The 24,488-nt window shown below is 41.7% G+C and overlaps 1 protein-coding gene across 3 annotated transcripts in view; it reads left to right on the forward strand.

Annotated features, from left to right (window-relative positions):
- The window catches only part of RAB27A (RAB27A, member RAS oncogene family), a 76,491-nt gene that overhangs the window by 7,305 nt on the left and 44,698 nt on the right, over positions 1–24,488 (forward strand). The window contains exons 2-3 of one of the 3 annotated variants that reach the window (XM_064570452.1): positions 7,668–7,771; positions 10,268–10,388. The gene's annotated coding sequence lies outside the window, so the exon portion shown is untranslated. The remainder of the gene's footprint in view (positions 1–7,667; positions 7,772–10,267; positions 10,389–24,488) is intronic. The other 2 variants (XM_064570453.1, XM_045900042.3) reach the window with 2 other exon arrangements.

Here is a 24,488-nt window from a genome sequence, read left to right on the forward strand (position 1 = left end):
CAGCCTGTCTGTAGGCATTCGGCCATGTGATTCAGCATTAAGTGGAAACCTGCCAGAAACCCACAGAGAACATTGTGACTGAAGGTTTGGTCTCTAAATTCCTCAGAGCCCTGTGCTCTCAGCACTTATGCATGATGAGCTCTCAGCTCACCAGAGTGTCCACGCCCCAAATTTCCAGCCAGCAACCATACCCTTGTGCCAGGGGTGCCTTGGACAGCAGAGTTTCCCAAGGAAATATTGAGATGGACAATTTCTTGATGAACACCTGATTTTCTGCTTAACTAGAGCCTTTCTGAAAGATTTAAAAGTCAACAATAAAAGCGCCCTACACTAAGTTGTCAGCCCATTTTGCCCCCCAGGTAAGGAAACCTCATTTACTATGCTTAGAGCATCATGTAATTTAAGTGCTGGTAGGCCCTAGAAACCAGGTAGCTCAGCCTCCCCTCCACCTCAGAGGTTCAGAGCTGTGCTCAAGGCCACATGGTTAACTGATGACAGAGAAGGTTCTAAAAGACAGGTCTGTCTGCTGGTTCTTCACTGTGTTCTGTCCATGTCCCTATGCTGATATTTCTTGATTGTAACCAGGTATAAACATGGGCAAGATAAAATTGTGTTGTTTTGTTGTTTAAAGGAAATGACTTTCAGATGGAACTTTAACAACCAGTGTCTCTTCCTTGACCCTTCTGAAGTATCACAGGGAGTGAAACAAGTATATTATGCTTTTAACCTAAGTTAAAGCCATCCAGAAATAACTGAGTGCTTGCCATGGCTATGTGCCAGCCACCATCATTTCTTCCCGATATTGCTGCTTTTCTGGTCCCATTCTTGCCCCCTCCCCTGCCCCTGCCACAGCCCATGCCTCACACAAAGCCAGTGAAATTTATTTTTATTATTTTTTTATTCTTATGTTAATCCCCATACATTACATCATTAGTTTTAGATGTAGTGTTCCATGATTCATTGTTTGTGCATAATACCCAGTGCTCCATGCAGAATGTGCCCTCCTCAATAACCACCACCAGGCTAACCCATCCTCCCACCCTCCTCCCCTCTAGAACCCTCAGTTTTTTTTTCAGAGTCCATCGTCTCTCATGGTTTGTCTACCCCTCCTATTTCCCCGGCTTCATTCTTCCCCTCCCGCTACCTTCTTCTTCTTTTTTTTTTTCTTAACATATATTGCATTATTTGTTTCAGAGGTACAGATCTGAGATTCAACAGTCTTGCACAATTCACAGCGCTTACCAGAGCACATACGCTCCCCAGTGTCTAACACCCAGTCACCCCATCCCTCCCACCCCACCCCCCACTCCAGCAACCCTCAGTTTGTTTCCTGAGATTAAGAATTCCTCATATCAGTGAGATCATATGATACATGTCTTTCTCTGATTGACTTATTTCGCTCAACATAATACCCTCCAGTTCCATCCACGTCGTTGCAAATGGCAAGATCTCATTCCTTTTGATGGCTGCATAATATTCCATTGTATATATATACCACATCTTCTTTATCCATTCATCTGTCGATGGACATCTTGGCTCTTTCCACAGTTTGGCTATTGTGGACATTGCTGCTATAAACATCGGGGTGCACATACCCTTCCAGATCCCTACTTTTGTATCTTTGGGGTAAATACCCAGTAGTGCAATTGCTGGATCATATGGTAGCTCTATTTTCAACTTTTTGAAGAACCTCCATACTGTTTTCCAGAGTAAGTCAGTGAAATTTAAAAGTAAATCAGATCACATCCTTCTTCTGCTTTAAATTCCTCTGCCGTTTCCCACTGCAGTTGGTGTAAGATTCAGATGTTCTGATCGTGGTCTGTAGATGTCTCCATGATCTGGGCTCTGCTGGCCTCCATGGCCTCAGCTCGTCCCTGTGCCTTCATCTCCAGACTCATCTCCTTCCTTTCTGTTCCTTGGAGGTGCCAAGCTCATTCCTTCCTCAGAGCCTTTGCGCTTGCCCTTACCTCTTCCTCAATGTGTTTTTCTCTAGATCCTCACCTGGCTGGCTGCTTGGCAGCATTCAGATTTAATTTCAAATATCATTCCTTCAAGGAAGGAGGGATGGGGTGGCTGGGTGATAGACACTGGGGAGGGTATGTGCTATGGTGAGTGCTGTGAATTGTGCAAGACTGTTGAATCACAGATCTGTACCTCTGAAACAAATAATGTAATATATGTTAAGAAAAAAAAAAGAAGAAGAAGAAGTTAGCAGGAGGGGAAGAATGAAGGGGGGGAATCGGAGGGGGAGATGAACCATGAGAGACGATGGACTCTGAAAAACAAACTGAGGGTCCTAGAGGGGAGGGGGGTGGGAGGATGGGTTAGCCTGGTGATGGGTATTAAAGAGGGCACGTTCTGCGTGGAGCACTGGGTGTTATGCACAAACAATGAATCATGGAACACTACATCTAAAACTAATGATGTAATGTATGGTGATTAACATAACAATAAAAAATTAAAAAAAAAAGAAGTGGGTGATGACTTTCACCCTGATGACTCTGTTTAAAGTAGCCTCTGGTCACTCACTATCCTATTATTATTGTGTTGTTGTCTTCACAGTACTTACTACCATTTGAAATTATTTTATCCTATGTTCACTTATTTATTGTCTCTCTCTTCCTGCTAAAATGTTCTCTCCATGAGGGCAGGAGCTTTGTCTGTTTTGTGAAGTGCTATGTGTTTAACCCATAGAATCATACCTGGCACATGACAGATGGTAAGATAATAATGAATGAATGACGGGGTGCCTGGGTGGCTCGGTGGGTTAAGTGCCTGCCTTTGGCTCAGGTCATGGTCTGGGGTGCTGGGATCGAGCCCTGCATCGGGCTCCCTGCTCAGCGCGGGGTCTGCTTCTCCCTCTGCCCCTCACCCCACTCATGCTCTCTCTCTCTCAAATAAATAAATAAATAAAATCTTAAAAAAAATAATGAATGAATGACAAAGTAAATGAGCAGTTGGTGATAGAGAAGATTGCTTTACAGATTTAGTGCTATGTAATTCCTGTTTTCTCTTACATGTTGGACTTTATTTTTTAAACTCAAACCAGAATGCTAGTTTATTGATACGTGAGAAGTGGAACTGTTAAGCAGACTAGATTTTTTTCTTTGAGGACTAATGCACTTGCTTCCTGTAGTAAAACTCCATGGGGAGCACATATAAAAGAAGACAGGTACTTGGTAAGCACAGACTCAGGGCACAGGGACTTAGAAATCAAAAAGATCCGAGAGCTACCGTGTGCTGGAAAAGGCCTGAACGGTCACCCTGGTAATGGTTCCTCATAACTGGCTGTCTGTGAAAATCACATGGAGAGATTTATTAAAACATACCCACACGAAGCCACACATTTTCCAGTCTCTCCTGTGGAGATTCTAATTTGTTCGTTTGCAGCCAGGCCTGGGGAATCCATGTTTTCTTTGAAATGCTGCCAAAATGATGGATGGTGCACAACCAGCTTTGGGAACCAGTGACAGCCCACCCCTGTTTCCAGATAAGTAAACTGAGGCTCAGAGAGCTCAAGTGCCTCACTCAGGGTGACACATAGGGTGAGCAGGGAGATGGCACTCAAATCTCCCAGCTTCCTCTCTGCACTGTTCACAGAACATGACCACAAAGCTTCTCAAGGGCAGAGGCAGCACCACCTCGGAAATTGCTGGTTTATTACTTTTTTCTTTATTTACACAAAACTAACCAGTCTGCTGTCAAGCAGGAAATGCATACAGCCTAGTTTTCCTTTTTTATTACAAAGTGTCAGATCAATTAGAGTTTAGATTCTGGGGCTGCAGAGTGACGATCAGTGTGGTTCTGGGGCCAACACCATCAGCACCATCTGGAACTTGTTAGCAATGCAGATTCTCAGCCCAGCAGTACTGAATCTGAAACTCGGGAGGTATGGCCCACAGTCTGTATTTTAAAGCCATCCAGAAGATTCTGATGCGCACTCAAGTTTGAGAACCACTGTCCATGGCTGCATTTTGCAATTCAACCATTGGTTAAAGCCGCTGGCCTCGGCCTTTTAGTTCGTGACTCATTAACATCAAGGCCTCAAGTTAAGCTAGCCGTCTGCTTTCTTTGGTGACATTTAATCAAAACAGGGCCTAATGTTATCAATCTTCATTAGAATGCCATACACGAGGAAGGAGGGGGAGGGATTACTACTTATTGAGCATGTGCTGTGTGTGAGGAACCATGTTTGAGGCTATTACTTATTTAATTCTCACCACCATCCTGCTAGGTGGGTATAGTATCCTTATTTTACAGATTTGGAATAGGAGGCTGGTAGAGGTTAAACATGGTCTTCTCTATGGGTCCTTTGACCAACTATAGTTGTATGTTTTGCTATCTGTTGTCTCCCTAGATAGCCTTCTTATGGATAACCGGGAATCCCCTGGGAAGCTTGTTATACATGCACATCTCTCTCAGAGATCCTAATTCAGAAGACTGGTTGGAACCCAGGACTTTGGGTTTTCATCAGGTACTCCGGGTGCTTCTGCTGCCAGTGGGCACCCGACCATACTTGGAGAAATCCTATCCAACTCCACTCACAGTGGTTAGACCAGGTGTTCCTCAAGGTTTTGATGAGGTTCTGTGGTTCTCCAGTGTTTTGTGTGTTCACAGGCCTTGGGCACTGGGTGGGGATGTTGGCAGAACAAATATGAGCATGGGAAGCTGGAGCTTGGGAGCATGTATAAAAGTAGTCTCATATTTCTGCTCTCTGCTGCCTCTTAGAGGGCCATGTTTTGGCTTTGAGTAACTTGATTCTTTCTGTTATCTATCACAAATTGTGCAACTTTTCTTATAGCAACTTCACCCTTGTGTTGGTGGGATGCACGGTTGTGAGCCATTTCCCCCAGGCTGTAATTAATATCTATCGAATTCTGAGTTGCTTCGGCTTTTGAGGTCAGAAATGGGATTTCATCTGTTTGATGATAACATAGATACTTATTTTTTAGGGAAAGATTTGACATATTTTAATGAATGAGTTGTCAATCCATTAGGAGACTGAATGATTTGGTTCCATTATGAAGGAAAAAAGTAAGATGCAAATTGAAAAAGAATGTCCAGGATGCTGCCTGATGTCCTTCTTTGTGAGGTGGCATACTGATTGGTCCATAGGTTTGCAAGCAGCTACTGACAAATACCGCGGGTCTCCCATAGCATAAAAAAGATGCATGTGTCAAAAGATGGCGAGAACCTCCCAGGCCTTCGCCCAGTGGAGAAGTCAACAATGTGGGAATATTAAATATCTTTAATATGTCTTAGTCCCTGAAATAAAATTGTGTAAGGCAAGGGCAGAAGGAAATTCACAAAAGCACACATTTCGGTCTCCTGAGATCCACTGTGCATAAGGCAAATTATTTTTGCCAGGAAGAAAATAACCAAGTTACAGGGTAAGTATCTAAGAATAATTTCTTTGGCCACTGCTATTAGAGTTGACCATAACAGTGTGTAATTAGTACAGTAGCTGGGGCTACCACTTGAGTGCTTACTATGTGTCAGGAAGTATACAAACATTCTCTCATTTAATCCTCAACAGACTTTCAAAGTAGATATTATCCTTTACTTTACAGATGATGAAACAAGCTTAGGAGGATTAGGTAATTTTCGCAGGGCTGGGACTGAGGTTTCCAGGGATGAGAGACTGTCAGTTCTAGGGGTGCCTGAGTAGCTCAGTCATTAAGTGTCTGCCTTCTGCTCAGTTCATGGTCCTGGGTACCCTGGATCGAGCCCAACATCGGGTTCCCCGCTCAGCGGGGAGTCTGCTTCTTCCTCTGCCCCTTCCCCCCTCACTTGTGCTCTGTCTCTATCTCTTTCTCTCAAATAAATAAAATCATTAAAAAAAAAAGGACTGTCAGTGCTAAAACTAAGACAGTCCTGAGTAAACTGGGATGGTTGGTTACCCTGCGTGTCACCCAGCCTGCTGACCCACAGTTGATAGTTAAGAAGTAAGCCCAAAGGGTTCTGAGTAGTCAGACAGATGGTTCATATATGGAAACTTGCTGATCTGCCTCACGGAGACTTTCAGAACATTCCTCGGCACCCCCTTTCCTCCATTTTACATGCAGTTCTAATAAGCCTGATTATTTGGTTTCCAGGTGCCTTGTCAATGAGAAACTGAACATTGGAAGGGGAAGTGGTTATTGTAGAAAGGCACACCAATTACCATGGTGAGGGACGTCTGGCTGAAGGTGGGAGCAAGGAGAATGAAATATGAACGAATAAAAGATGGAGTCATTACAGTAGTCAGGAGGTGTTTATTATAGTGGCAAACATCCCTTAATAAAAATAGCCGTTATTGAACACTATGTGCTGAACACTACTTTAAGCACTTCTAGGAATCACATAATTCAATTCTTACAAAATAATCCTATTATCCCTGTTCCACAGATGAGGAAACTGGGGCACAGAGAGGTTAAGTAACTTGCTGAAGATCACACAGCCAGTGAGTGGTAAAGCTGAGATTCAAAGTCTCCAGAGCCCAGATCCTCAACATCCTGCTTCACTGTAGGTCCTAGATGCTGAGGAGGTAGCACAACAAGTTAGTGATGTTTATTGTGATGTCCTGAATCATCCAAGAAAAAAAAATTAAAGCATGGACATTACATTTTACAGTAGCCACCCCCTTATCCACAGGGAATGTGTTCCAAAGTCCCCAGTGGATGCCTGAAACCGTGGATAGTACTAAATCCTATATACACTATGTTTTTTCCTATACATACTTACCTATGATAAAGTTTAATTTATAAATTAGGTACAGTAAGAGATTAACAACAATAACTACCAGTAGAACAATTATAACAATATACTGAATGAAAGTTATGTGAATATGGTGTCTCAAAATATCTTATTGTGCTATTCTCATCCTTCTTGTGATGATGTGAGATGATAAAATAACTATGTGATGAGTTGAAGTGATGTGATGATGTAAGCTTTGTGATGTAGCCTTAGGCAACTATTAGCCTTCTGATGAATCGTCAGGGATCATGAGCTTCTGGACCACTACTGACCCCCGGTACATGAAGCATCAGGAAGGAAAACCATGGATGGGGTGGGGGGTGTACTAGTGTATTTTGTAGGAATTAATTTAAAAAAATTTTTTTTAAAGATTTTATTTATTTATTTGAGAGAGAGAGAATGAGAGACAGAGAGCATGAGAGGGAGGAGGGTCAGAGGGAGAAGCAGACTTCTTGCCGAGCAGGGAGCCCGATGCGGGACTCAATCCCGGGACTCCAGGATCATGACCTGAGCCAAAGGCAGTCGCTTAACCAACTGAGCCACCCAGGCGCCCAATTTTTAAAATTTTTTTATCAAAGTTTTACATGGACATAGTGCTACAGGCCTGTTACAGAAAGCCATCAGTCCCCTCCCCCAGCTCATTTCCTGCTCCGCAGAGACAACTGCTTTCAATTCTTGTAATTAGGTGACTCTTGCTAGTAGTTTCATTCCTTGTCTCTAAATGACATACTCGATATTTCTATGGTCAATTTTTAGTTTTAAGCATTATTTAAATGCCTATGCCTAGACACTTTACCATGGAAGAAGAGAATTTTAATTCATTTCCCCACCCACCATACCACACGTGTATGCCATTTCCGTCCCCTACTCTCAAGTTTTGTCATAGGTTTAGTTAGATCAGTACATCCTGGGCTTGTTGTTTTCTTCTTTAGGTCTTCCCTCCGGGGCTGTGTGGATTCTCCAGAGAGCATTTGAACCACCTGCCTGTGGAGAATGCCTGCGTTCTGGAAGTTCCAGCCTGTGCGTGAGGGTGGAGGTATCTCAGTATTTAGAGGATTGGGATCTAAGCAGACTTCCACTATTTTTAGCCTTGACTTTACCCTCCTCTCCCCTCCAGGAGTGTTTGGGTGCTCTGAATGCCTGAGCCTTTCTGCAGATTCTGTGATGAGTTGATTTTTGGCTGTCCCTAGTGGCAGGTAGAGTCATCTTTCCCAGGTCTGCTCATCAGTTACCTCTTGTTCATTTACTTTATAGCTTCCACATTTTGTTGCTGTTGTTACCGCTCACTTTCTCTTTGTCCTTGTGAGTTCATACCTAAAACAACAACAACAAAAACCTCTTTTTACTGTTACATTAGTGAGATTTGAGGAGGTAGCAGAACTAAGGTGTGTGTTTGGTGCACCATCTTTATCCTAAAGTTGGAAAGACATTTTAGAAAGCTTTCAATGTGGAGGGGTCAAAAAAAGTTTTTGTCACTCTAATGGGAAGACCACTAGTTCTATGAAAAATGGAAGTTTTACTTCTACCTGCTACTCAAAGTGTAGTTCTAGGACTAGGACCATCCATCCATAGTACCTGGGCATCACGTGGGCCCCATCCAAACTTATTGAATCAGAATTAGCATTTTATCAAAATCCCTAGGAGAGTCCTAAGCTTGCTGAAGATTGAGACATGCTAATATGAAGTACTTTACTCAACTCCTACTGTAATTAGGATAAGCGAATTTTAATGAACTTTAATCTGGGATTTAAAAATCTTGGTATATTCCCTTACTAAATTATTCTCCAAATTCTAGAGGTTGCTGTGAGATAATATAGAGGCGTATGTAAGTTTCATGAAAATGCATCCTCTCTCCCTTTATAAGCCATGTCTGTCCATTGGAGTCAACATCAGATGTGAACCAAAAATTCCATGTCATTTGCCATGAGAGATTTCAGACTGGTTATGTTCAGGCTTTTTTTAGCTGCCCACAGTTCTTGAGGTTGGTGATAGGATTTTATAGATTGGATAGGCTGAGTTTTCAGTCACACATCAAGCTGCCAAAGTTAGAGGGTGGCTTCCCTTAGAGGCAAAGGAAAGATTAATTAGTTTAAGCCCAGCCTCTGTCCCAGTGGCTGGTATATGCTCAGCAAGTGATTGTGGGATGAGCGAGCCAAAGATACAATTCCTGTCTTCAAGATATTCACCAACCAACATAAATTGGATGTCACCATACAGGGTTGACCAGCTCTAGGAAAGAGTAAGCACAGAAAAGGGGCATTTAACTTAGCATTACTGGCAGAAGGAGCCGAAGGGCTACGTGATTTGATGAACCTCACTTGGTGCGTTTAGGGCAGGGGCTCTCAGTTTAGTGTGTATTAGAATCACTTGGTGGGCTTGTTAAAACACAGACCCTGTGGCCATCCTGACAATTCCTGATTCAGTACACCTGGGGTGGGCCCAAGACTGTGCATTTCTAACCCATGTCCTGGGTGATGCTGATGATACTGATTTCACATTTTGAAAACCACTGGTTTTAGAGAATTATAAATAGTTCTTGTGGCTGGAGTCAGTGGGCAGGGAATAGTAGGTGATACTGAAGGCAGAAGTCTAAGGAGTAGGGAGTTCATTATGGAGTTTGTGGGGAGTCAGGTTTTACAGAGGAGAATGATGAACACCCATCTGCAGTTTGGAAAGATCATTTTGGTGTGGTGAGGAGGATGGATCGGTAGCAGGGCCAGGCTGGAGGCCGGAAAACTAAGTGGATGATCATAGCCGTCCAGATGACAAATTAAAAGAACTTGGAGGAGGAAAGATCCCTAGAACTTGGTGGCCTGTTGGAAGTGGGAGGGGAAGAGGGGAAGGAGTCATATCGGACCATCAGATTTCTGGCTGGGTGGGTGTCGGGATTGTGTTATTCAAGACATAGGAAGAGAGGGGGTCTGAAGCAGGGTCTGGAAAGAAGAACAAAGGAGGTAAGTCAAGGGCAGGAAATGTTGAATTTGAAATGGCAGCAGGAAATCTGGGTGGTCCTCCCAGTAGATAGTTTTCTTTCTGGGTCTGGAGGCCAGGAGAGGCCTGGTAAGTCACCTAGCCCCAGCCCTTCTGCCACTTTCATTTGATCTCCTGTGTTGTTTGTTTGGATCAGGCATTGCATTTGTGAAGAAACACTATTGGTATAACCCTTAAGGGCCTGGAGAATGCAATACTTTTAAAGATTCTTTCTCAAGAAAAAAAATATTCTATTCTTTTGACTGGGGGAAAAGAAAGAGTTGGAATACCAGTCTTCTAACACCAGAAGAGGTTAATACAGCCGCCTTCTGTCTGAGAGGCCAGGGGAATTGGGTTGTAGTAAGCTTGAAAGGAGCAAAATCACTTGACTGGTCTTCAGGCCATATGACGAACAGCTGAGACTAATTAGTGGGATTGTGGGTTTTTACAGAGATGCCTGATTTTGAAAGTTGATGGAGTGGACTGCTTTTCAAAAGATTCTTTTGAAAAACGTTTATAAGCAGGCAATTCTGACTTTAACATTTCTCTTTGTATTACATAGACAAAAAGTAACCTTTTTGAAGAGGACATGTGATTGGACGTTGTCTCATTGTTGAAGTGTTGGCAGCAACGTTTCTAAAGTTTTAGAAAAACAACCAACGACTTACACTCTCTCCTTCAAGGTATGGTTTTGTGTTAATATATATGTATGTTTTTTTCGTAGAGGTTTCGAATTCCGCCATGCTAATTTTCATGTACTTAGAATATATGCAATTTAACATAAAATACCACTGCACATGTTAACTTTGTTTTTTTTTTCTTTATTTAAACCAAAGACTAAGACACCTGCTAAATTTCTGGGGTGTAGTTTGAAAATTGCTTTTTCAATTACCGTCGAGTGGGTATGAATACTGACTGCATTTTTCCTTAACTTTAACAAAGTAACATAAGATGTTTTTTTATTTAAATTCAATTAGCCAACTTATAGTACATCATTAGTTTCAGATAGTATGTTGAATAAGAGAGCTGATTAAGGAATTAAATTGCTCTAAGAGTTTTGTTCATCCTCTGAGGATTTCACAAAAATTCAAGCTTATTGGGATTTTGTTTTTAATATTGTTAATAGCTTTAATGGAGAAAAGCTGTATCTAAGTATGTGTTTTACTATAAGGTGTGTTCTATGAATTAAATTTGCCCCCAGAGAATTGTTAATTTTGTTAGGTTTGGCCGTAGTATTGTGATTATGTAAGGAAAGGTCCGTATATTTTATAGGTGCTTAGTGATAGCACGCAGGAGTGGAAGATCTGGGGGTTGGGTCTCCTGGGGTCTGATGTTCTTTATACATTTCTCTCTCCTTCCAGATCTGTGCTGGTTGGCCAGGTCTGCCGTGATAACGCGTTACTAACTGGGTGACCTTGGTTGGCCAGGTCTGCCGTGATAAAGCGTTACTAACTGGGTGACCTCAACAGCAGACAGGTGTTGCAGGGTCAGTTCCTTCTGAGGACTGTGAGGAAGAATCTGTTCCAAGCCCCAATCCTTGGCTTGCAGACAGCCGAGTCTCCCAGTGTCTCATCTTCTAGTCTTCCCTCTATGCGTGTCCTTCCATGTAGAAGGAGTTTGGATGCAGATACGCAGGTCATGCAGCAGATTAGTGTCGGAGTCGAGGCAGTGTCCTGATTTCCACTCCGGGGTGCTGACCAATTCCTCGTTTTGTTTTCTTTGGTGCGAGTTCAGATTTTTCTCCTAGGAGTGAATCCAGAGCCCTGATGATCAGAAATCACAATGGAAGAAAGCCTTAATTAAAAGTTGACTTTCTCTGTCTAGATTCTTGGATTATTAAAAAAAAAAAAGTTTTGGAAAAAAAAAGGTGTTGTGGGGAGGAATGTTCATTCATGAGGGCATCGTATCCATAGAATGTCCAGGTTGGGTTTAATACATTCCAAGGGAGTTTAGCCCCAGCTTGGTTGCCTTCTCGGTCTCTTACGACTTTCTCCTTGTCCTTTGCAGACACAGTGTTCAGTGACCCAGCAGCCATTAGAATACAAAAACATGATTTTTTTTTTCTTTTTACTTGCCACTGCTGCCCACAAGACAGGAACTGTGGCAGCCAATGCTGAGGAAGCCTTGCGGCCAGCAGGATGGCACCATGGCAACCCAGACCTGCGCCTGTGAGCAGGTCCCGGAACCCAGGCTGCCTCCGCCCGCTCTTCCAGTTTCCGCCCTCCCGAGACCCTCAGCACCCGAGTGCTCAAAGAGGAAATGCTCACCACTTCCCTCTGCTTCTGTTATCTCCTTTTAGGATTAAAGCCATCCTTCCTTTCTTCTGCCCTCTGCACTTGGTCGATTTATAGCTAGAGCTCAAGGCAGAGCATACCTCATAGCAGATGAGTCACGTAAAGCCCATTAAAAACAAAAGCTGATTTTCACAGAAGCCATAACTCATTTGTACCGTCTTTGCAAGAGGACGTCTTCCTGCTTGCTTCTGTGCTCCTGGTGTTGCTGCAGTAGGGCTAGGCGCCTGCCCTCTCTGCACCGGTGGTTCTGTGGGGCTTGGAGGGTCGGGAGGTGAAGGGTGAGATCAGAGTGCTGCTCAAGAGAGAAGTTTGCATCACTGATGATTCTCTGGAGGCTGGAGCCACTCTGCTCAAACACAGATACAGCTCATCCTTCCAAGAACTGAGAGCATCAGTTTGTTTGTTTGTTTTCTCCATTTCACACTCTGTTGGGTTTCTCTTCTCCCTGCTGTTTGTTGTCTGAGCAGGGAACCTTTAGCTATGAATGCTAGATTCATCACTCGGCAAATATTGAATGGATCCCCTGTTTTCACAAGAAGGAGAAAGTCCAGATGGCTTTACCCTGGCACCTCTGTGCTTTGGTGACTATGGACTGTTGTTTAAAAAGTCTCCTCCTGGTGTCCTTCTTGGGTCTCTCTTCATTCTCAATGGTCATCCTATCTCTCCCATGGCCTCAGGAAATCAATTATGTTCATAACTCTAAAATCCATATTGTTAACACTGATTTTTTTTTTGAACCTTAGCCCTGTTTTCCAAATGCCAGTTAAACACCAACTCCCTGGATGTCCAACATGTCTAAGGGACACTTAATCGTGTCTAGTACACTGTAGCATTGTAGTAGTGTGGGTTCAGATGTTGGCTCTACAGTTCACTGAGTGACCTTGGAAAAGTTATTTAGCCTGTGTATCAATCTTCTCATCTGAAAATTAGAGTCCTTATAGGATTGTTATGAGGATTAAATGAGTTGTTACTTTATTTATTTTTAAAGATTATTTATTTATTTAGAGAGAGCACATATGCAGGAGGGAGGGAGAGGGAGAGAGAATCCCAAGCAGACTCCATGCTGAGCATGGAGCCTGATGTGGGTCTCCATCTCACGACCCTGAGATCATGACCTGAGTCGTTTAACCGACTGTGCCACCCAGGTGCCTCTAAATGAGTTGGTATTTTAAAGGACTTAGAGAAGCACTCAGTAAGTGTTGGTTATAATAATCGTCATCTCAAGTCACCTTCTCCTGTCTTCATTAATGGTAATAGCATTCATTCCTTTACCAAACCAAAAGTTTTGGTTATCTTTAACTTCTATACTAGTCAGTTAAGAAGTTGTACTGATTTTTCTACCTCCTAAATATATCTTGAATTATTCCTTTCCTCTTCTTTCCCACTGTCACCGACCCAAGTCAAATCACCACCTCTCCCATCCCCTTCTGACCCTCTGTTTGTATTCCCAGTCTCCATGGAGCTGCCAGAAAGATCTGTCTAAGGCACACCTCTTGTGTTCCCCTCTTTCATGAAAGTCTGCAGTGGCTTTCCATTGCCCAGAGGATAACATGAACTTTTTTTTTTTTTTTTTACAGATTTTATTTATTTATTTGACAGAGACACACTGAGAGGGGGAGAGAGAGAGAGAGAGAGAGAGCGTGTGCACAAGCAGGGGGAGTGGGAGAGGAAGAAGCAGGCTTCCCGCTAAGCGGGGACCCTGATGTGGGGCTCGATCCCAGGACCCTGGGATCATGACCTGAGCTGAAGGCAGATGCTTAACAACTGAGCCACCCAGGCGCCCCCATGGACTTTTTATTTATGTTACAGAGGAGTCCTTTCAGGCCTCAGTTGCAGAGTCTCTCCCACCTTTATAGCCTCCGCCTGGACACATCCTCACCTATGCCCATGCACTGCTTTAGCCATCCTCTGCTGAGGCCCCCTAAGTTCACCATACCCTTCTCCCTCCTCTACCTCTCCACTCCACGCCCACCCTCCCAGACCAGACACGTGGTCCCTTCTCAAGGCTGGAAGCCTTGTCTGGGTTTTGTACTTTGAATGCCAGGCAGCCCTTACCTAATTCCATCAACAGTTATTTATACCTTTCAGGTTAGCATCAAAGATCATTTTGTTGATAGTTTCTGTTATCTTTAAAGGATGATGCTTATTTGATCTGAAGTCCTTTGTCACATCATTTTGTGAGCCGGGTGACTTTTTTTTTTGAGGATTTTATTTATTTGAGAGAGAGAGAGAATGAGAGAGAGAGCACACGAGATGGGGGAGGGTCAGAGGGAGAAGCAGACTCCCCACTGAGCAGGGACCCTGATGCGGGACTCGATCCCGGGACTCCAGGATCATGACCTGAGCCGAAGGCAGTCGCTTAACCAACTGAGCCACCCAGGCACCCTAGCCTGGTGATTTTTGTCCATTCCCATGTATCACTTATCCCTTGATATGCTGATTTTAGTCCTTGACTCAGATGCTCTTCTGTGAAGTTTTCCTGATTCCCCCGCCAGGCATATTGGGTGCCTCCTCTTCCTTCTAACCCTCTCAGCCCCAGCCCTCCCACCTGCCCAGCATTGTGTGCATATTTGTTGCAGTTCTTGTTTTACTGTTCATTTCCACAGAGAGTGCTTCTATTAGACTGTTGCTCTTCCAGAGCTATGTTCTCAGCGTTTCACATAGTAATGAGTGCAAGGCATGTTCTCGAAGCTTCTTTGTTAAATGCATGATGTTTTAACTGATGTGCTTATAGGCTGGTGCCTGAATTTAATCATCATAACTATGCTCTCCCTCCTCAGTGACTTCAAGCTTTGCTGGTGTGTCTTTTGATCGTTGGCATAGGCCAGTCTACTTATCAAACTTTATTTGAGATTATTAACACCTTTGGGGTTGGTATTTGTATGTCATTTTGCATTTAATTTTAGTTAGGGACATTTGGTGTAGGTTTCTTGAGACGTACTTCCATATCCCTCCCAGGTAATACTACCCTTCCTGACATCCCCCTAGGCTGTAGAATTTTTGTCACTTTGCATTTGTCAGTCAAGCCAAGTTTATTTTCCTCTAAAACAACTTAAAGGTTCTGTTTAGACTAGCTCAAAAATCTATTTTTTAAGTCTTTAATAGTTATTGTTTAAAAACTAAAAGTGATTAAAGGTTTTTAGAAATCACAAACTGAAAATGTGCTTTTTTTTTAATGCTCTTATAAAACTTATAGCCACTGCTTGATGGAGGTGCGAAAGCGATATGCATCCAGTTGAAACTGCACTTTGAATATTGAATTTTGATCTTTTTCCAGTCTAGCAATATGGTAGGATACTCTCTTGTGATGCTGGGTAGCCAGAGTGAACCTCAGCTCCCTGTCGGACCCATGATCACGAGGGTAAACAACCCTTACACTTAAAACCATTCTGTACCCAATCACTCTTTTTCACTTTCAGAACAGTATTGAATCAATTACCTGAGAAAGTCAATACTTTATTATAAAATAGGCTTTGTGTTAGATGATTTTGTCCAGCTCTAGGATAATGTAAGTATTCTGAACACTTTTAAGATGACCTAGGCTAAGCTTTGAGGTTCAGTAGATTAGGTGTATTAAGTGCATTTTTGACTTAAGATATTTTAATTTATGACGCGTTTATCAGGACATAACCCCGTTGTAAGTTGAGCAAGACCTGTAGAGTGAAGTCATAGTAATTAAAGCCTTGTGACATTGTCCCAGGGATAGTAAAAATGACCAGGAACAAAAGAGAGAGCCCTGAAACAGATTTGCCTGTATGTAGTGAATCACTAGGGAAAGGATAATTTTTTTCAATGAATGGTACTAGGACAATTAGATATCCTTCAGGGAAAAATAATGAAATTGGATCCCTACATACACCTTAAAAAATTTCCAATGGATTAAAGACTTAAACGTGAAAGGCAACACGTTTAGGAAAATAATATAGAAGAGTATCTTTATCGCTTTAGGTAAAGAAGGATTTCTTTTGCTACTTGAAGATTAAGAGCCATTAAAAAAGTGAAAAGATGCAAATATCTGCTTCCTGTTTGTAGTTCAGTATCTGTAACTGACAAAGGACTAGTATCTGGAATTTATGAAGAACTGCTCCATGTCCATAAGAAAAAGATAACACAATAGAAAAGTAGGGAAAGGGCATGAATGTGTTTCCATAAGAAGAAATTGAATGGCCAACAAATTAAATATGCTCAACTACATTAGCAATCAGAGAAATGCTAATTTAGATCACAATGTATTACCATTTTGAGAAGTCTGACAACAAACACCAGATCTTGGTAAAAGTGTGAAGCTGGCGGTGTAAAACAACTATATTGGTCAACTATTTGGCATTATCTTGTATTATTGAGCAGGTACATACATACCTATGCTCCAGGAATTTCACTCTTTGGTACTTATCCCAGCACAGAGCTTCCTCTTTCGTATGCCCTGAATTGGTTTAGATGGGCTGAGATACTGAACCCCTCTTCCCCCAGGGTGGGTGGGTAGGCTCTGGCATTGTTGGAGCCTCCAATCTGTTGCCTTTGATCATGAGCATTTGCTCCAGCTTATCATACAAATAGCAGGAAAAAGGTTAGGAAGCAACTTTCTAGAGAAACTTGCTAGCATACATCAAGAGACATGCACATGCATATTTATAGCATTTTTGTTTTAAATGAGAATAAAAACATGGGGGCACCTGCTTTAGTTCTGCTAATTCTCCTCTGAAAACCCACAGGCATTAAGTAATTAGAGAAGGGTTTTGGCAAGTCATTTCTTAATATTAGTGCTAAAAGTGGTAATTCTTTCAAGCCAAGAAAGAGAGGCAGAGAAAGAGGCTGAATGAAGATGGTATTTCTCCTGGTCATTACGTGTTTCCATCAACAACGCACTTGGATGGGAGGCATATGATGATGGGCAAGGGTCTGAGTTTTGAAGCTGAGTGGATGCCTTAATGTCAGCTCCCCAAAGGAGAGAATGCTGTGGAGGCAAAGTGACATCCAGCTGTCTTCCTGACATTTCCCTTTTACTCATTGCCGGATAAAGTACCTTACAAAAGAGGAATGCAAACAAAATTTTGTCAGAACAGCAGGGACTGCCCACTATGTCCCATGTAATTTAGAGTTTGGCTGAGAATCCCTGCTGTGATCCTCAGTCTTGTGTGTTCCCTCTTCTGTGGTGGATACAGTCATGGCCTTCTTTTTTGACCTTTCACCATCGGCCCTCCTGCCTCTATCCCAAGGACAGAGATAAATGTGGGGCCATAGGGAATGGAGGTGGTTTTCAGGCATTTCTCTGTGTTGTGTCTTTGCTGACCCCTTAACGCTCCACCTGTTCTAATCCAATCTCGTCATCTTTCCCCTCCAAAAACCTGATGCCTACCATGAAAACCTTATGTCCACTCCAACTTTTTCCCTTCCCCCACTTCAATGGCCTGTTTCTGTCTGCAACACCACTTTGCTGTCTGGTCACTCAGTTTCATTTTTTAAAAGATTTTATTTATTTATGAGAGAGTGAGTGAGTGAATGAGCGAGCGTGGGGAGAAGCAGAAGGAAAGGGAAAGCAGACTCTGAGTTGATGCAGAGCCCAGTGTGGGGCCAGATCTCAGGACCCTGAGATCATGACCTGAGCCGAAACCAAAAGTTGGATGCTTAACCAACTGAGCCACCCAGGTGCCCCACCCAGTTCCATTTTTTTGAAGCTTGTTGTCTTTGCTGCTTTCTCTTCCACCCACTGTGGTACCACATTCTATTATTTTTAAAATTAACATCTACTGGATTCCTTTCACATCATTCCCACTGCTGGTGCCCTTGTCTACGCTCTCATCTTTAAGGTGTGAGAGGTGATACAAGGGATAACTGCCACCATGACCCCATTTAATTTCTCATGATTAAGCCCTGGACTCTGAACCTAGAATCAGAAAATAGAATGTTTTCTAGGAAAGAGACAATGGAGTTGAAACCTCTTATTTCATGTTTGAGGAAACAAGGCCTGGAGGGGAATAGTGACCTGTGGTGGGCTGCACTCAGAGAGTAGCAGAGCCGGAACCAGAAACCCACACACACTGATGGGCTAGTCATCCAGCCTTTTCAGCGTGCCGTGTTACCTTATAAGCATTCCTTCGAATTTATAGTTACTTGTCTTATGTCTCTCTAAGTTTTTAGGCGAAGAATTATTTCTTAGTCATATTTGTAGCCTTTGAAGTAGTTGATAGGGCTTCTCAATATTTGTTAAATTGATGTCAAAACATGCCCATGCACCAAACGTGCTTTTTTTTTTCTTTCTTTCCTATTCCTGACCACCTTGCTAAATCCTTCTTGGGTTGGAAGGTATTCAGCTCAGGCTCTGGCTCCTTCTTGAAGGCTTGGTCAGATAGTTCCTTCCTTCTCACCTCCCAGAGTCTATTTGTCTTATAAAACCACCATCCTACTGGTACCCGGCAGTTTGTAGTTTATAAAATGCATTCACATAATGGATTCCTTAGTCCCTCCGTTAGCCTTGCTAGATAAATACTCCCGCAGTGAGGGAACAGACTGGGAGAGGTTATGTGACTTGCCGTAGGTCACACAGCTAGGAAGTAAGTAACAGAGTGCAGGTCTTCTGCCTTCAAGCCCTTTGCACTTTTGATGTCCTGTGCTGGGTGGTCTACATGGCATACTAGGCACTTTTGTTTCCTGATTATCTTCTTTGTCCTTTTTGAAAATTAGTTCATTTTGTTTCATCATCCCAGTTACCAGGTTATCGAGGGGAGCCGCTGGGTCACGTATTTCTTTCATGCCATTCATAGTTGCTAGCATGGCACTGGGCAACATGTAAGTTGCTTATCAAATACTGTCGAGTTGAACACAAATTTAATTTACCAAAAAAGAGCAGCTATCAGTGGAGCCCCAAGAGACTTTTTTGGGTCACTCCTCAATGAAATCAGCAATGAACAGAGGGAACCAGAGGAAGGAAGAGGCTGTTAGAGAAAGCCAGATGGTAAACACAATTGGCAGTTGAGTGACAGTCTGGTGATGAGGGGTGGTGGACAAGCAATACACAAGAAGACAGTCTTCAGGAAATGTGCAAGTTTACTGGAGAGTTGAGACATGTTTGTGGGAACAGAGAGGAGTACTTAGAAGTAGCATAATACTCCTACCAGTTAAGCAAGATAAAGCATGCATACCTAGTGAGAAAAGGCTGGTTAAAGGAATATCCAGAATAGGATGTGGCTTATGAAGACAGGTTTCCAGGGTGGGAGTGGAGTAGGTAGAGGATCATTTGGCTTAGTTTGTGGTTATTCTATTAATTACTGAGGCTGTGAGAAAAGGAACATAAATAGGTAAGGATGTTTCCTTTGAAACAACTTCCCTTCCTTTTTCCCTACTGTGGCAATCAATAGGGCCTCGCCCTTGAGCCCTGGTGTCAGAAGTGCAGGGAACCCAAATAATTACGCATGTTATCTGTACATGGAGATGTGTTGTGATGATCAGATCTGTGGATGTTTCTGGGACTGCCTCATTACACATATTCTTATGGATTTGCCCCATAAGTTAGTGAGATGCTTTAGAAATTTCATTACTCTGACAACTAAACTATATTTCCAAACTATATTTCCTTTTCCTGAAAGGATCACAAAAATCCTCTGACCGTGTGCCCCAGATTTTGGTTTGGAAAATCACACTGCATCTCCTGAGTTCTTAAACCTTTTGCATCTGGACAAAATGAAAAACTCTTCTACTAGAATGGACATGAAAAATGTCCAGTTTTCTAATAGTAGAAGCCTACAGAAGAAGTTATTTTATGAGCTTCTGTCTCCTGCAGAGAACATAAGATTAAGTCCTTTTAGATTAGTAGTAATAGAGCTTTAGTATCTGTTCCTTCCTGTGTCAAAGTGTTCACCGTTCAGAATTATTTTGCAGGAGCTGAAGGAATGTGTATCTTTACTACTTAGAAGCACCAGCAATTAAGGGAAATTATTTCAAATTAAAAATTGTAATTTCTATGCAGTGGAATCTGAAATGTGAATCTGTAAAACCTTTTCTGGGACATTCATATATGAATTTTTGAGGTGATTTCTCCTTAAAAATTGATTAATATCATTGGGGTCTCTTGTTAGAAGATTTAATTTATTTTTAATGCTTGATAGCTATATGGCAATTGTATTTTTATGTGATATGCAAATATATATGGGAAAGTTCTAATTTAAAAAGGATACCATTGACAACATTGTTTTTGTCCGTTTTGTTTTGTTTTGTTTTATGGAAAAACAGTTCCCAAGGTCAAAACACTCAACTTACAAACTTCTACAATCAGACTTGTTGGTATGTGGAAGTTAACTTTATATTTTAAAAAGTGGACTTATTAAAACATGTTTATAGAATTGTGAGATTGATTTTTCATGTGTGATTTATAAAACCTTTTCTTACTACTTCACAGTCACCGCTCCTATATATAGAGTCTCATTTCATCCTCAACAAAAAATTTAATATCACTTGTTTCTTTAATGTCCTCCAACCACTCAGACAAAATGGCTGAAGTCGTTGCTTATCAATTTCTTATAAATTCATGGATTCTTACATCCTCACGGTGTTCTGTCATGTGCTTCATGCTCCTCTTGTCTGTAATTTTCTTTACCCTCTTAGCTTGTTCTCTTGCTGTCAAAATTTTTATTTTGTGTTAGTAAATCTATATTCAGGTTTCTTTATCCACTCCTTTTAAAACAAGGCTTTCTTGATTCTTTCTGAGTGACTGTCATGCCCACTCACTTTAGACCCTAGATACTTAGACTCTTGCTTTAAAATATCATTCAGGAAACAGGAGCTTGGTTCTCACAGGTGCCCTCATCTCAGGCTTGGCTAATGACAAAGACAGGTATGGCTTTGGGGAACCAAATGCTAACCTGGACGCTTGGCTTTCCATCTGCTCAGCAAAGGAGGAGGAAACTTAGTGAAGGAACCTGGATGGAACAATTAGGGAGCCTCTGAATTTCAGGGGAGAGCAAGTGGATGAAAAAAATTGTCCCAATTTAGAAGGTAAGAGAACCTCTCTGGTTTTTGATAAAGCAACAACTGCTAAGGGCCTTTTCTAGGTATTGCTCCATGCTGGCTGTAACGAGCTAAAAGGTTTCTCCAGTCTTCATGACTAGGTGTTCTCCTGAATTTCTGGAACACTCTCCCACAATCCATAAGCCACTTCTCCCCTTTTTGATCTATTCCTTACCTTGTTGGTGTTTGACTTTGATGTGACTTTGACCAACTGTCCAGGAACCTCCATTTGTTTTTAACCCCTTGTGTCTGGAATTGGTTCTGTGTCACCGTCACACAAGGCTGCCTGCTCTGGTAGGGAACACCAGAGGTTGCTCTTTTCCTATTTTCCCCATGCCCCTTCCTGCTTCCTTGGAACTCCCTAATAGTTTTAAGTAGCAGTGATTTCGTATAAAAGCATTCCTCATGACATAGCCATTAGCTGGAACAAGGGGTTCTGTGGATAAAATATAATACTAGCAATTTCTCCTGAATTCATAGAAAAAAAATCAGGTTAGTGGAGAGAATTTTCAGTTTTTCTCCTGTCAGTATTAAAATCTTTGTGCCTCTTTATGCTATTCTGGTTATAGTTTAGTATGAAGTGGCTTTGGACATAGCACAAAATAATATATCCTCAGTTTTTTATTTTATTTATTTTTATTTTTTTATTTTTTTTATTTTAAAGATTTTATTTATTTATTTGAGAGAGAGAGCACATGAGAGAAGGGAGGGTCAGAGGGAGAAGCAGACTCCCTGCCGAGCAAGGAGCCCGATGCGGGACTCGATCCAGGGACTCCAGGATCATGACCTGAGCCGAAGGCAGTCGCTTAACCAACTGAGCCACCCAGGCGCCCTATCCTCAGTTATTTTAAGTATGCTATGTCGTTTCATTCTGTTCTTCAAAACATATCTTGACTTTTGAGGGTTCCACCCGAAGTATAGCTTCTTGAGTCTATTGAGACTAATCTGGATATGTTTTCTGATGGCCTCAATGTGTCTGTTTAGACCCTTTAGGATAGGATCACCAATGCAGCTGGTTATAAACATCCTTCCACCAGTTTCCATTTTCAAGGACACTGGTTCCTGTCCCAAGGGTGTGTGTGTGTTTTTTTGGGGGGTGGGGGGCGGGTGCTGCCTCTTGGTTCACTTCTGGCCAATTTGGTCTGGATTTTCCCAGGACTCTTTAGACTTAGGCCCAGAGCTCTTCCTTTACTGTGAGTGACCCAATGAGCATTGTCTCCAAGACTCTTTCCTATAGGCTTATCTTACTCTCTCAAGCTTTAAGTAGCCCTTCTTGGAGTCCTCATAAGGGATATCCAATACATTTTAGGTTTTCCATCCTGGGTGAGAGGACTTCTGAGATTGTGGTAAGTGGGGGAGATCTGAGAGATGGCATCTTTAGGAGATGTTCAATAGAAAACCTGGCAGGCCTTCCAAATGAGTTGTCAGTCTAAGGTGCTTAGGCAGACAGGAAGTGTTTAGGTACAAAGGCAAATGAGATGATTCAGAGTTGGGCTGAAGGTAAGCTTTCCTCATTGGTATCCAAATGTGTACAAAGGAGCTCCTGTCAGTCCTTATCTGGCCACAGGCCTTGGAGGTCAGGTCTCCTCTTCATCTTTTCATCAGAAAGATTCCACTCTCATTGCTTTTATATGTTGCAGTGCCATGTAAGAGTTCATTTGAAGAAACTTGCTAAAGAAAGTTTGTTACTAGCTGGACCAAAGCAGTTTTCTGAAGCAGTGAAAGGTTTGCTATAATGACATTATGTAGGTTTTCTGAGACCCTGTGCAGGAATATCCAGCTAGCTGTGAAGATATTGATTTGCTATAGACAAAAAGTAACCCAAACTTAGAATAGCTCTATCATATTTATAGAAGTCAAACAAGAAGCTCCCCAAACATAAAATCATCTCTACAGTGGTCTATAATCAAATGTTTATGTAATTATATAGAACTGAATTTTATTGCACTTACATTCTGCTTTTTATTTTTATATTTGAATATTTTGATGCAACATACTGTGTTCATTTCTTATTGCTCAACTGATTGTCCTAACAGGAAGAAAGCAAACTTGCTGAACAGATGTGCCTGAGCCTTGCTGCCATGTATTGAGTGTGGCTTGCATATGCTTCTTTAAATAATTTCACAAGAATGGACACATGAATCCACTCTGAATTTAAAAAAAAAAAAGAAAGAAAAAGAAAAAAGCCTAGTGCAAAGTATTGCCTTTTAAATTAATGACTCATTTATAGAAATTTCAAATAACATATATGCCATAAAGGCAGAAGCAAATAATAGCCAAGCAGCAGAAGTGAACAATTTGGAGGTCTCTAAATCTGGTATATAAATCATTTGACTGTAAGAGTTTTTATTCCATTCAAAAAAAAAAAAATAACAAGGGAAAACGGACATTTGAATAAAAGCTTACAGAACTCTTAAAGTACCTCCATGAATCTCAGAGTTCTACAGAACACAAATCGAAGACCACAGATTTAATACCTCTCTGAATAGGGACTGCAATGCCTTGTTCTTTTATGATGCTTTACATTCCTCTCCTTTAGGACATTACCTTGTACTTATTTTATAAAAATAAATATGATCCAGTTTCTTAACATACCTTTCTCAGAAACGAACAGATAAAAGAGCAAAACATAAAGCTGTATCAGATTGAAAACAATTAACTAGCTAAACTAGTATGTATGTAATTCTGCATATAACAGGGTATACAAATCTTTTTAAAACGTCATGGAACATTCATAAAACTTAACAAATCTATATGGGGATTAACATAAGAATAAAAAAAAACTTAAAAAAAAAACTTAACAAATCTGATATTTGTTATTATGCAGATCACATTTCCTGACCAAAATGCAATAAAATTAGAAATCAACAGCAATAGCTAAACAGCGAACTGTGATCAGACAGGTTGATTTAGAAATTGGCTGGATGGTTGCAAGTATGTTGTAGTTCCTCAGTCCTTTTGCATAAGTAAATCCAAGGCCCACCCATTTCTGTAAACAGCTGCTGACAGAAATGCAAACAGTCCATTTCAAGACTGCATATTGAATGGGTGAAACAAGGAAAGACTTCCTGAGAATCAGTAAGAAGTACATCCAATTAGACCTTGTCCATTAGGTGAGTTTCTTTTCTTTCCTTTTGATTCAGCTAGTAAAGAACACGATACTATTTAGGGAGCAGTTCAACACATGTTATAAATACATTGCTGAGAGAGTAGACCCGAGGGGGACCAAAAAGACCTATAGCCAGCTGTCTGTACCTTATTGACACCTAATGGGCGGGGCTAAGAATCCTAGTGTCACTGTTTTAGTGGTGCTAAAGCATCGGGAAATAGGTTGATATTCTGAGCCTATTTCAATGTGGGGTTTTTTTTGTTGTTGTTGTTTTTGTTTTTTTGTTTAGTTCTTCTATTTCTGGGATGCCAGGGTGGCTCAGTCGGTTAAGCGTCTGCCTTCGGCTAGGGTCATGATCCCAGGGTCCTGGGCTCGAGTCC

The sequence above is a fragment of the Mirounga angustirostris genome, unplaced genomic scaffold (assembly GCF_029215605.1).
Source record: "Mirounga angustirostris isolate CCGP_5_RB_7025 unplaced genomic scaffold, mMirAng1.0.hap1 SCAF_9, whole genome shotgun sequence".
NCBI lineage: Eukaryota > Metazoa > Chordata > Mammalia > Carnivora > Phocidae > Mirounga > Mirounga angustirostris.